Genomic DNA, 12,994 nt, shown 5'->3' on the forward strand with positions numbered 1-12,994 from the left:
TTTTTCTAATAGATCATGCTACTTTATCAATTGCACTGCTGGGCAACATTTTAACAATTTGCAGAAAAAAAATAAAATTACAGAATTATTAAAGTCCAGTGATCAAAATTCAGGAAATAAAATTCAAATGTCGCATTCTCAATTTCCATGCGAGACAGTGACATTGTCACCTTGAGCAAGTGCTTTTAACCCATTATAAATTATTTGATCGCTGTATTTATATTATTGACTATTTTATACTTTAATGAATATTAAAGAAGAGTCACAGAATGGCAAATGCTGATGGAGCCACCAGAGTAGATGGGACTTTACCACCATCTAAAGTCTAATGGGGGAAATGCACTCTTGATACATGCATTGAAAAGGTTCTGTCCATGTATTGTCAATACCAAACCAAATGCCTCAGTTGAATAGTTCTGGTTATCTGGAATGAAACCAAATGTAAAAGTACCCATGGTTACAGTGTAGTGCCATACCAACGCCAATTTTTTAAAGTTACAGATGTTAGAGCAGTGGATGTAGATTTCTAAACTTGACACCCGATAATTACTGAACTCCAGTGAAAACTCACCAGAGGCAGACACTATCTAGTTCATGTGGTTCACTTTCCATAAATACGTTCTCATAACATCAAAAGAGTTATCTGCACAAATCTTTGCAGAAAAAAACATTCGCATCTATTAGTGTGTCTGTATTATAAATGTGTCATTTCTATGCTAACCACACTCACACAAAAGACTAAAAACACCATGGAAACTGTGAGCACAGGCAAGTCACCTGTTAGATTTCAGGGGTACAGTCAACAGCCGACACAAATATGTTTAAAATAAACGAGAAATACTTGCTGGTGTAAATGACTAGAAGTCAACGACTGATTGTTTTGATAGGGAATTGATAAGTTGCGATATGAGATGCAGGCCTGGGAGCTGCTGGCTTAATTGCCATACTGTATTTTGTGATTCTGTAATTTTTTATTTTATTGTAAATTGTTATATGTTATGTCTGCAACCCTGTTAATTGTGCTGCTGCCTGTCTTGGCCAGGACGCTCTTGTAAAAGAGATTTTTAATCTCAATGAGACTTTTCCTGGTTAAATAAAGGTTAACAAATAAATAAATGACCAACCAAAGTAACAGAACTGAAATATCAGTTTAACAGAACTGAAATATCAGTCTACAGACTTTACATTAAATCTCCTTGTAACTCACGTCATCTGTGTGAGGAGTAGCATCCTGCGCAGAACTCTGAACTCTGTACGGTCGTTGCTCCCCAGCACTTGTTTTTAATTTGCCTAAGAACTGAATTCTTGACTTCGCATGGTGTTTTTTTCTCCGGCTGCTCCCTCACCTGTGCCTTCCATGGTTCTTGGCCTCCCGTGGGTTCCTGTTGCACTGTGGCATAGAATATTTGGTAAAACACATGTAATTATGTAATATTCCCACTATTAGGCCAATAAGGAATAAGTTTTAAAAGCAAAACCTGCCTTTGCATTTCGTGGACACATTATCTTTGAATCTAACAGCAGACATCAGCTTCATGCCAACTGGCTTTTTAGAAGGGATGACAGAAAAGCCACTGTTCATGAAAATCAATTAAAAAAAATTAGTATCTGGAGCAGACAAACTGCCTTGAGATACACATATGTGGAAGCTGATAAAATGAAATGTGTGAATAAGTTTTTATTTTATTTTAAGGAAAGTCTGAGTGTACACCACAATGCCCTATGGAAAATAGTTAGGAGTAAACATACATACGTAGGCCTACATTCTTTGCCTGAAGTACAGTAGAAACCGAACCAAAGTCCAACTTACAACAAGCCTACTAATGAAAGATTTAGTTTAAAAACAAATAATTAAAAAACAAACAAAAGTATTGGGAAGTTATCCATTATGTACAGTTTAATATGTTCAATAGCCTACCTTAATATAGGCTACCTGTTATCGTCATTAATTGGTTGTTTTTTTTAATTTTTACAATTATTATTTCTTTTAACAAGGTACAAACTGGAAGGCCTACATTAAAATGGCGGCATAGGTGGCGTGTGCTCATAGAAACGTTTTGTAACCCTCATCGCTGGTTTTTCTTAGATCCATCATGTGCTACTTGGACAACATAATTCCCTTCAGCTCCACTTAAAACAAGTAGCTTAGCCCAAAAGGATTTGTTGCTGCCAGGAAACAACACAATGAAACGTTGCAGGTAAGGTTAACTTGGGACAACGTGAAGACACTTGGAGGTTTCGCTGTAACGTTAACCTATGGATTTACCGCGTTGTGGTTTCCAGTAGGAGGATACTTTAAAGTAGTTTTCAATGTAACCGCAAGATCTGTTGCGGATTGAACAATGTAAAACAACTTTAGGCTAGACGACAAGTCCTTTATTTAGCTGTGGTTTTGTGTTGAACAGATCAACGTTTGCAACAACAAAACTTCACATTGTTTACACGAATTGGATTGTGTTCGCCTTTCTCAAATTACCACAGAACCGTATGAACCACTAACGTTGGCATCACTGTTTGGATTTAAGACTGGCTACAGCGAAGGTTCCAAAATAAAAGGCTATGTATTTTCAAAATGTGTCAGTAAGCTTCCTGAAATGAAAGGTTTCAAAATGATTTATTGCACGCTAAACTAGAAATGTATGCCGCCTCGCGCCAATTGGTCTGTCTGGCTTTGCTACTCTGTTGCTTTGGAAGTTTGTAATAAAATTATCATTATTAATTACTCTTTGAATGTTAGTGATTGTATTTCCCAACGAAGTAAAAGCATTCGATATTCTGTGTTTGCTTGCAAATATTATAAGACAGCATACCAGTAGGCTTTAGTCGTCATTCAATAGCAAGAAGTCTGTGTAACCTTCCTGTCAGTTAGTACTCGGCATATATTTCCCTCCCGTATGATCAACGTTACTAATTAGACACATACGATGATCGACAGCTGTGCTCCCACACTGGAGCGTGCTGTTTTTACAGTGTATAGAACCGTAAACATTTTTAGAGTTGGCTGGGTTTTTTCCCCTTCAAGCAATGGGAAGTAGATAAAAATGCAAGTATGTTACCTGCACACACGAATGAGACCACTCCTAACAATGCAATGGTTTGCAACAGTGTGGTCGTATAGCCTAAACATAGGACATTTTGTAGAACGCTTGATGACCTGCTGGCATTTGCCATATATTAATAGTTTGCTAATCTAGATTGCTAGTTTGGCAGAGAGTGAGGATTAGGCCTACGGCTCACCGTTCTGACACATGATGACCAATTCCATGCCCTCAGTAGTCCAGTTCTCCTGCTAAGAAATATTTTATTTTACATCAAATCATCCGACCGTATTGCTGTGAGGTGACGGTGCTATGCACTGCACCACCATGCCTTCCCTACATAAAAAAAGACGAATACAATAATTTTTCAGTTTATGGACCATGAGGCTGCAGATATTAATATAGAATACACTACTAGCTATTACATTTGTGGCCACAAAATATAAAATGTAATCATTTGTCATTTTCTGCCAACATTATGTTGCCATTGTTGGGGAAAAAAAAGATAAAAAGCTGACAAAAATAAAGATACTATAACGCAGAATCATCTATTATTGTATAATAAATGGTCTGCCATGATACATTTTAAATGAGCTCCATTGACTTCAATCTTAAAACACTGTGATTGAATATAACTTAAATTATGTACAGTATATTTGGTGTGCATTTTTTAATTATTGTTTTAACAAACAAGCATTATTAGGGTAGGAATAAAACAATTCTTAAAAACGGATGATTTTGAAAAAAAAACAAAAAACCAAAGCCTTAGAACAGCTAACCTGCAATTTCTTAAAATGCCACAAGATGCCAGCAATACACAGATTTATGCCAGGATCTGCAAATTATGTTCCTCAAGCTTTTTTGTTTAATGTGGAATATATTTTCAGACTATCGTGATCAGATAAACCATGGGATCATTTTGCGGCCACTATTTAAAAAAAAAAATAAAACACATTTCTGCTGATAGTTCTGTTGTGAAGTGGTTACAACAGAACAAGAGCAATGAGTTTTTTTTTTTTTAGTTGTATGTCCTACTTCTGACTCATATTGCATTCAGAAGCCACGGTTATTGTATAATGCGTGACGACTCTCACAGATTTAAGTTTTTTTTTTTTTTTTCCTTTAAAAAGAAAATGGGACGATAGATGTTTAGGCCTGCAGGATTTCTGTCCTGTCAACAACTATCTGTCTGACGCACCTAACCGCAGCTGAGCTTGAAGACGTGAGCCTGAGCAGGCGTGTCATAGGTGTAGTGGGTTGCTGTAAGGTCATGTATCCTGCTTGTGCGTGCACTGTTTGGCATTGGCGTGCCAGTGTTACATGTCTCTTCTAGAGGTTCGGGCCAGAGAATCCACATGACCTCCTTCATTACCAAAAACATTAGTGTGCCACAGTATCAGTTACACAACTCACGAAGTGTTTGGTGCCATGTAGCCCATGTCTTTAAATGTCACAGCTTTTGGAGTGCTGAGCATCGACTACTAACTTGTTTAACACTTAAGAAAAAACCTCTTTGTCGGTACTTCTCGCATGTCTCTATAAAGTTTCCATGCTCATGATATGCTACCAGACAGGGACAGAACAAGCAGGCTTCCAGGTACGGAATTCAAGCTATATTCAAGCTGGGGCAACAGCAAAAAATTTGGCTGGGAACACATTCTTCATAATGAACAAATCAAATTGACACTGACATTATATGTTGTCACCCTCCGCCATCTGAGACACATGAGAGACAAATCATCCCCTGAGAAGCGTTCCATAAAATTCATTTTAACGTTATCAGTTTTCATTCGGGGGTTCTGAGTTGGTGGGAACCATCACCAGCTTAAAAAAGAATGGGGTCATTTGTGGCCATGTATAAGATAGGAAGGACCTTTGAAACTGAGGTACATAATGTTAAATGTGTAGCTAAGCGTCTTAGCTTAGCTAAATTCACAAAAGGTACAAAAATTTGTGGAAAAACAAATATATGAAATTTCCCTCAAGATATTTAGTGTTATTTGTTATTTAACAATTTTCTTTGAGAATAAGTGGGTCACACACATATCAGTGGAAAGTGATGGGGCACCTACCTGCTTTCATCAGGACAAATGGGTAAATAGAGAAGGGCATTGGGAAAAGGTGAAACGTTATGAAACAGAACAAATGTACTGATTCAGACATTTAATATCACTCTAGTCATGGTCAAAAAATGGTTGAAATGATGCTCGAAATGTTTATTTTAATGAATTGTGTATTATTGGGGGGAAAGTTACTTTAAGGTCCCGTGAGGGCAATGAGATGATCTGAATTTGGGGTCCACGTATTTTGGGCATCTGGGGAGTAGAGCACTCTGATTGACACTTTAATGAACACTAGGCCTTTGCGAGACCCTAGAATGCATTTTGCTTGGCTTCTGTTACCCCAGTGCCCATTACAGTCCATATGGTGTCGGGATTACTTTTACACACTTTAAAATGTAATGGAATGCTCTGGAATAAATTACTAAAAATAGCTGTACCCTGTGTGTGTGTAACGTGTGTGTGTGTCGGTGTACGTGTGTGTAAACCCTGTGTGTGTGTGTGTACCCTGTGTGGGTGTTGGTGTATGTGTGTGTGTGTGCACGCCCGTGTGTGTGTCCCGCGTGTGCGTGGGAGGCAAAGGGATTAACAGAGTTGCAACATGGATGATTAATGATAGCTGGTGAAGCAGTGGTAACACAAGTGTTGCTCCTGTTGTGGGGATCCTCTGACTGGTTGGTAGTGTGTTGTTTGTTTAGTTACACAGACCAAATCCTGAACTTCTTTGGGTTACGATCTTCACAATAGCTGATGTGGAGTTTACCTACAAAACCATGTTAAAATTGCAGGGGCAGGGGTCTTTTGATGTTCTGAAAGTAAAGGTTCCAATAATGGAATTTGCCAATTAGCACAATTCTTCATCCAGGAGGTAGAACTAATTAATGACATCAGCTGACTGAGTTTGTGGGTGGAAGAAACACGACATGACTTTCTGACTGCTGGATTTTCCACCTCTGAATAGTGCTAATATGTTTTTCTCAGGGTATATTGTGGTGTAGTTAGCATATTACAATTACAAGCAGTTACAAATATGATCTTAGGAAATTGTGATTATTTCCATTTTTACACACAAATGAGACATATTAGCAGTTATGGAAGTACAAGTTTTCTGATCTTGGAAAACATTTAGTACTTGTGCTAACCAATTGTGTTTTTATCTCTTGTGATATGTCTCACACTTTCTCATGTAAGATGTCATATAGCAGAGGTAAAGAACCCTGTTCCTAGAGATCTACCGTCCTGTAGGTTTTCACTTCAACCCTAACAAAGTACACTTCATTCAACAGCTAGAGATCTTCTTCAGCTGCATATTTAGTTGAGTCAAATTATGGATGAAATGAAAACCTACAGGATGGTAAATCTCCAGAAACAGGGTTCGTTACCACTCTCATATAGACTACCTTTAGTATTGCTATGTGGTTTAGCTAAAAGTATTTTTATGCATTTGCAAGGTGAGAGCAATTACAAACTAGTCAATCCTGTTAAAATCCATGAGAAACTCAAACATCAGAGTTGGTCACTCCGAGCGCCAATTCCCCTGCAGTGACTGCCTTCCCCCATGGTCAGTCATGCACAGTGTTCAGTCTTTTGTTTTGGGGTGGGAGGAACAAATTCCAATTCAGTGGTCCAAGTCCTGAGACTTGGAGCATGTCCAGGCGAAAGCACTGATGTTCATCACCAACACTGTGGCCTCAATCAGAGCTGCATTAGAACCAGAGGAATAGATCAGTGGCCAGATGGAGATGCTTATGGTGAGGTTGATTTAATGAAGGGATAAAGTCATTAACATTATTAAGTGTGATTGCCGTTTCACGGCCCACAATACATCAGCCAGTGAGAAAGAGATTAAACCACTTAGTGTAAATGGCTGAAAAAGCTGTGCTTTAATAAAAGTGCATTAAATGATTGAAACACCTTTTCTGAAATATGTTTGCCTTGAAACATTTCCTGATAGTACCATGCTTATCCACTTGTGATGGTGCTAACCGCAAATCGCTTGCGGATACATTTAAATATGGAGAAAGAGAGGCCATCCATTAATACATTAAGCAAATATCAAAATGAAATGTAGCATTCACAATCTTCTGGAATGGAGGGTACAAAATTCCCTGTGTCAGCTATTCAGCAACTGGAGCTGTAGGCACCGTAATACCATTAATCTACCCGTTTCCAGCAACTTAAATACAAGGAATTGGTCTCCGTGTCTATTAGCCTACAGCCTCCTGTCGCTGTTTTCAGCAAGTCATTGACCACTTGGTAATATTTACGGACAAGTGGATCTTAAGGATGTGTCTAACATTATTAAGGGCCCGATGCAATTTTGCCAGTTTTTTTCTGTGTGATGTAGCAAGTGCATGAGCAACCTATTCCAGTGTGACGTGGTACTGACCTTTTTTCTTATACTGTCATATTCCCACTCTCCTCTCTCACTTTTCTCCCTCTGGGTCTGTATCACTACCTTGTGATATAGTGACATCTCTCTCTCTCTCTCTCTGTCTCTCTCTCACACACACACACACACTAGTATTTAAGGCATTCCCCTTGAAAACAAATTAATTCAATAGATTTCTAAGCTGGAATATAACTTGTATATAGCTAAATCAAAATAAGGTGCTGTAAGATAACTGTAGTTCACAGTGGTTTCACTGCAGATGGAGCATTTCAGAATACGTTAAAACCCAGTTAATAGCTAAGTTGCAGATAGAATTGCAGCTCTTTGCAGGCTTTGACAAATCAAAAGTCACACGCAGGACTGTCTCTAGGTTTGTGGAGAGAAAAGTGTGTCAGTGCTCATAAAGGCGACATCATATGTTGTACTGGAATTCATTTCTAAAGGGCAGGCTCGAAAACCTTAGGATTAATTCTTGAACAAGATTGATGGCAAGTTTGGCTAGAACAAAAATCTTAAAATTAAATTGCCATTGTCGGAGTAGTATTTTTACTTGTTTACAGTTTGAAACATGAAGTGTTTATCTTTAATTATAACTGCTAAAAGCTGTAACATAGCAATTTACTGGAAATGTGGGTATGGACCCTGCCTGGTGTATATAACAATAAAGATTGCTGTCTTTGTGCCTCTGGTTGAAGCTCACTGTAGGTCTGGATGCTATGTAGCCTTTTCCATTTTGCTTTTCTGCCCAAGCTAAACAGTCAAAATCCAAACAAGCTGTGTCATTTCAAGCTGGCTCGTTATCTAGTTTGCTGTAATTACAGCTACATGTTTGTCTTAGCTCTGTGCCCCACCAGCTCAGTGCACCAGCGCAAATATCATTGCGAGTTTTCTTTTTATATTTGATCCATGTAATCTGTCCATTCCAAGTGCTGTAACTAAAGACAATTGTCAACACGCTCGACTAGCCTGTTAAATAGCTTAACTGCTAACTAGCAAAAATTGTTTGGGTCTGCATAACTGTCATGTTGTCTGGCACAGTAATGCTATCAACTGTTTGAACACTTATGACTGATAAACCCTCTGGAGGAGAGTTGAGTTGATCTGTTCATCCCTCAGCACTTTTTTTGTTGTATGTATCATGTGAATCCGCTCCAGCTAGGTCATATATTTAGCACATTCTTGGGCAGGAGTTTTACATGCTCCTTTAGACAGTGGAGATACAGTGAGGCTTCCTGTGCCAATGTTTTAGCTGCTGTTCGTTCCTGGTCCAGTTGCTTTTTAGTGGAAAGCGGCAATTCTAAATATAAGGAACCATGGTTCAATACCGTGTAGCTAATTGCAAACATCATGGAAAAACACATCTTTTGTGAACATTTTCTCCATTCTAGAAGTTTGTGTTTTTGAGGCCAAAACATGAATAAGAAATTATTAGGGAAATTAATGGAGAAAGAGAGGGGCACTTGAACCATGGAAGTGTGGTCGTTAAGCAGCAGCATTTTATAGTTGAAGGGATTTATTGGAGGGTGGAAAATATAATATTGCCACATACTATAAAGAATGTAGATTCCTGTCTGCCCAGGCACTCGCTACAAAATTCCTTTATTAATTGCATGAGATGAGGACACGCACAAAACTTTACCTGGTGTGACTCCTGTTACTATTTGCATTATGGCATGTTTCTAAATATGGTAATTTTTTTACTGCCCTCCAAAATTATTCACACGCTTGGTGAAGATGAAAAAAGTGACTGTACAAAATAAATAATACAAGTTCTAAGCTATATTTTAATGTGGAATCAGAATCAACTGAAATAACACTTCTCTGAAATCATACATCATAATCGCAGTTTTTCTTAATCCTTGTACTTTAGTGCTGGGCCTGAGCTGATGCATGAATTTAAGCATTGACCTGCACTCTGCACTTCATCTGTATATTGAATGTACTGACTTTACAGTTTTACACCCTGGATAACTAAAAGAGAATTGTGAATATCTCTGATGCGAGCTATGACCGGAAAATCAGTACAGAGATACTTTATAAACAAGCTAATGGTGCACAATTACTGCACAGTGACACACTCTGTTATGCTGTTTTAGAATAGTATGCACATCGCTCAGGTCAACACAAAAAAACGTGCTACGATGTGGTGAGCTAACCTGGTGAATAGTTTCTAGATGCAAGTCTTTCAGCTGCTTCATCACTGCATCTGAGATCAAGTGCCGAAGTCCCATTGCTTTTTCTGATTATATTCACACCCAGGCCCAGCTGACTTCGAGGGCAATAGTTGTGAAACCTCTGAACTTTTCTCCTGTAGCAGAAAGCCTCAATTAGATAAAAGACAATAATTAGCAAATCTTTTATCTTTGCATATAATTAATTCTTTAATGAAGGACATCTTAATCAATGATTTGGAATGACAAGTTCATAAATAAATTAGTCCTGCCAATGGCTGCTTGGCAGTAATCGATGTACAATGTTAAACAGATATAGGAGAATGGGGGCTGCTGCTAAAGCAACATGGCGTTGTCAATACTGACAGCAAGCTACATTTCTCAGGCTTTAGGCAAAGATTCAAACCAACTTGTACAGCCATAAAATGTTATGCTGCTTACACACAGCGGTGTTTTAAAGTATAGTTGGTTATTTACAGTTGCCTCTGTGATGAGTGTAATTTAAATACGCATGCTATTTTGAGTGAATTGGACTGATTTTGGGGGGAAAATGAGACACGCTCAAGTCCTGTAAATGAAACAAACCGTTGTATTATTTAAACCTTTGCTGTGTGTTGCTGTTATGTGGCCTAGAGTGTTGATTTCCTGAAAATCTCCATACCTGTCATTTCAGTGTTGCGTTTGGAGTATGTTTACCTTAATTTATATTGCCTTGTAAAAGGCCAATATTTCATGCTCAGGGATGGATTACATACAAGGAAACTTTTGTGGTGAAAACCTTACTTTCCCCTCGTGCTCTAATATTCCCATGGCCAAATCTGTAGGGGCAGAAGTATTTGATGGGGGAATAAGGGCTCAAGAGTCAGTCAATTAAATCATCACCCTCCATAGTTCAGCCACAGCCCAGGGCCTGGGGTAAGATCTGCTGCAGGCTCACAAATGTCTTCTGCCTCCGGACTTCCACAGGGAGACCCAAACATAATTCTACCCTTGCATGCTGAAGATACTATGATTTAATAAGCAATTGACTAAAGATGGAAAAAAGTATTATCTGTGTTATTTGAGCGTTTTCTTGGATACATGGAGGGCGACATGGATAGAAAAAGAGTGCATTGTTTTATTTTGAAATAAAAGTTTTCTAGTTTTTTTTTTCTTCTTTTCATTAATAGCCACATCTGCCAACTCTTGTAGTTGTAATTTGAACATTACATATCGTTCTTGCACAAACATTAAAACACCTCCCCCCATGTATAAGGATAGAAGCCATGTGCGAAGGAATAGTGATGTCTACTCCTAAAAATATGGCGATAAACATTTATCACCAGCTAATTTGCTATCCTGTAATGTAATCTGCAGCAGGTGTGTACAACATTGACAAATCTACTGCTTGGATGATTGAAACCAGTGCTGTTTTTATCCAGGACTGTCCAGGCCTGGCCAAGACAGCACTGGTTGTCTCTCTGAGAAGCTGGAATTAATTCTGTGTGCTAGCGCGAGAAGATATAGTTACTGCTTTAAATATTATCAGATGCTTTCAGCAGCATAACCGCATGTGTAGCAGCTGAAGCTACACCTGTTTTTTTTTTTTTTCTTTTCTTAACTCATTGCGTTACTTGCACCAACCAAAAGTGTTTGTAAAGTATTTATTTTCCAAAAAGGGGGTCTGGATGAATGGTACCTTCAGGTTGGAACTCTCAGGTATGTGAAGGCTCCCTGAAAATGGACCTACTATAGTGGTGATTGTGAGAATGAAGAGTATTTATAAATGCCCTTATTCATGTTCCCAGGGGGAAGGGGTTAATGTTGGGGCCCACGGCAGTTCTGGGATGACGCTTTCCACAAAGTCCACCGACAGACTGCAACCCGAGAAACTTGCTAATTAATTCAGGGGGTGGTGTAAAATTCAATTTTCCATATATTAATATATTTTGTGACACACAGTTATTTTAGTTATTTGAACCTCTTACCCACATCCCAATTTGGTCATGGCTGAACAGGGGCTATGGGCACTGAAGAGGCAGGGAAACTGTAGACGGCTGATGGAAACTGGAGAGGATGGGGGAAGTGCTGTGATCGTGTCATTCCCGGTGATTTACATTGGCGGTGGTGGGATGAGCTGGGGGCCTTATTTACAACTGCTGTTTCTCCAGAGCGTGGTTTATCATTGCTCGCGGAATTGATTTACAAACATGTTTCATACAGCGTGTTTTTTGGATTTAAGAAACAATGTTTTGATGGAAACAGTTTTTCTCAATGCACATAGCATGTTTCACTCACCTAAAACCACTGGAGGGCAGCATTGCATTTGCAGATAAAAGTGAACAAACTGGTCTGTAGCCTTTTATTGGGTCTGGCATAATATGCTTTATCTTTGAAAAGAATTTGATCTTCCTGATAAATGCTACAACTGATTCTTTATTCTTAACGCAGCACAAAACAGAATAATTTGAAAGCCTCTAAAATGTTTCCATCAACAAGATATTGCATTTTATTGTAAACTGCCGCAACAGAATCTTAAAACTATGAAAAATGTGTTTCTTACAGTTTTGTAAGAGTATATATACTTCATTAAATTGTTTACATTGTGTCATGAACCTTGACATTTTGGGGTTGTCGGAAACTCTTATATTGTATGTTTAAGGGCATTTATTTTGATTGGAATATAGATTGCCTTCTGAAACAAAAAGAGAAAAAGACTGGATCCACGTGCGATACAATTACCTTCCGCCACATTTGCAGAAATGGGAGCAGCTCTTAACATAGGTCAGTATTGACAAGTTTTCTGTTGAAAGGCAATATGTCACTGACACTCAACAAATTTATTGGCAGATTATCCATTTACAAGAATTTGTCTGTAGTCCCTTCTGCAGATGTGAATCCACAAAGCCAACCTAATGTATGCATTCTTGTGTCTAGAGATGATTACTCATGAACCTTGTTTGAAAATGCCTTGCTTTCGCCTCATACTCTATATTTTTTTCAGAAAGGGAAATGAAATGGTTGTTCATATCACTGAAAGTGTACATTTATGACTATATTCTGTCCAAACCTAAGGCATATTATTTTAAAACTGAATAACAACATTAAGCAACTGTTCGTTTTTATGTAATATATTTTTGATTAACCTCCATGCCTGCAGAATTCAACATTGCTCAAGTAATGAAAAAAATTCCATTGGTTTAATTTCATCGAGTTAAGCACGCTGGAGCTAGATTCAGTCTGGGATTTAGAGCTGACTTTGTTTTAAAAGATTGATTTTATACAGTAGCTTGCTTACTGGCACACATCTGTAGGACTGTACACTGACGGATCGGGTGACCAGTTTTTAAAAAA

This window comes from Anguilla anguilla, chromosome 16 (genome assembly GCF_013347855.1).
Source record: "Anguilla anguilla isolate fAngAng1 chromosome 16, fAngAng1.pri, whole genome shotgun sequence".
In the NCBI taxonomy this organism is placed as follows: Eukaryota; Metazoa; Chordata; class Actinopteri; order Anguilliformes; family Anguillidae; genus Anguilla; species Anguilla anguilla.